This window comes from Arachis ipaensis, chromosome B10, assembly GCF_000816755.2.
Source record: "Arachis ipaensis cultivar K30076 chromosome B10, Araip1.1, whole genome shotgun sequence".
Classification (NCBI taxonomy): domain Eukaryota; kingdom Viridiplantae; phylum Streptophyta; class Magnoliopsida; order Fabales; family Fabaceae; genus Arachis; species Arachis ipaensis.
In genome coordinates this window covers 34,961,134-34,962,790 of record NC_029794.2, presented here as the reverse complement: position 1 = coordinate 34,962,790, position 1,657 = coordinate 34,961,134, and the positions used below count along the sequence as shown (strand labels likewise).

Genomic DNA, 1,657 nt, shown 5'->3' with positions numbered 1-1,657 from the left:
ATGATACATAATATTATCGTCACATTATCGACGAACTTGGGGCTGAAAATAATTTTATTTTAAAATCGACGAAAACGGCGTCGATTTTATTAATTAAAATATCGACAACAATTGCTGTCGATAAATTTTAACGGTCTAGATCGTTTTCTAAAACCAAATAAACGGTATAGATTTAATATATAAAATAGACGCATAGAGTGTCAATTTTTTTTAATTTAAAATCGACAAATGTGCCGTCGATTTTTATCATTAAAAAACACTTACCCCGTCCATTTCCTGCGTCCAGAGAATTTAGAAACACAATTCCCTTTTACCCCAAAATCCCCATTTCAGCACCAACCCGCGTCATTCTCCATTGCCGTCGCCGCTCCGTCACGGTTGCTTCGCCGGCGCTCCTCAACACACACTCTCTCTCAACCATAAACCCTACTCCGACGCCTTACTCAAACCAAGGGTTTTCAGTGAGGTAGAACTCCAGCGAGAGTCAGTTTCCATTCTTTCTTCTTTGTTTAGGGATTATTCATAAGTTATTCGATTCAACATGCATTTGATAAGAATTGAATATTGTCAAGGATGACAGGCAGGAGCACGTAATTTGAAAACCCTTATCGTCGTTGGTTCCGAAGTTCCCTCCGCCATTGTCGCTGGTTCTACTTGCCGTCGCTGCTAGCTCGTGCTTATCCAATGGCATGGTGAGGGTGAGTTACCTGCTCTCCTGCTTGTGTTTGGATTCTTCCCTACTCCCCTGCTCCCCTACTTAGCTAATTAATTTGTTGATTTGGGGTTTCATATTTTAGATAATTAGTTTGTTGATTGGTTTTTAATGGATGATTTAGTAATTAGGTTTTAAATTTAGATTTTTAATTTAGTCTGTTTATTGATTGACAAAACATATGGAGGGAGGGAATTCGTAATGCTGAACTGAACACCCAATAATTGTTGCAGTTATCTCAGTTGTTGATATTTTGCTAAAAATGTGCTAGGAATTTAAGATTTTGACCCAAAAACCAGCATGCACAGTAGTTAGATCCACTAGTAAATACTAAATATTAGTAGGCTAATAGCTCTCTCTTGATTAAGTTTAAGTTTTCAATTTGGTTAGCAAATATTCTTTGATTCTCTCTCTGTATCTATCTGTGTATGTAGGTAGATTTTGTGTTGCTTTTGATGTGCTGTGTTTGAAAAACTTACAACAACAACAACGTTTGTTTAGATTCTGTATTTGCTACAGGGATATAGAGGCTAAGAAACAAAGATAAAGGAGAAAGTCGGGGAGAATATATTCTCATTTGGAATTTACTTACCATTTTAATGATTAAATATTATATATTTAATCATTTTATATCTCCTATATCAAATTCTGTATTTATGATTTGGAAACACCAAACCAAACCAAACACAGCCTAATAATTAATGAAATTATGAAATGCTACTACTCTATAGAGGGTACAGGATTGATGGTGATGCAGTACGACGTGGTTTTCACTTTCTGTCATCTGTGTGGAAAACAAATTAGGATGGGTCAACATAGATGTGTCCTTGTCTTACGAAGTTGTGGTGTTTCGGCTTCAGAAATATTAATATAATACTCTGCTGCACTGCTACACTTCATCATGGGTGTATTTGTTACAATTTATCTAGGCTAATAGCATGAACA

General features: G+C 36.0%; 1 long non-coding RNA gene across 1 annotated transcript; it reads left to right on the top strand.

Annotated features, from left to right (window-relative positions):
• Positions 246–1,295, top strand: LOC110268130. Its single transcript, XR_002356202.1, has 2 exons — positions 246–466; positions 573–1,295. It is a non-coding gene; the product is annotated as an uncharacterized LOC110268130 (long non-coding RNA).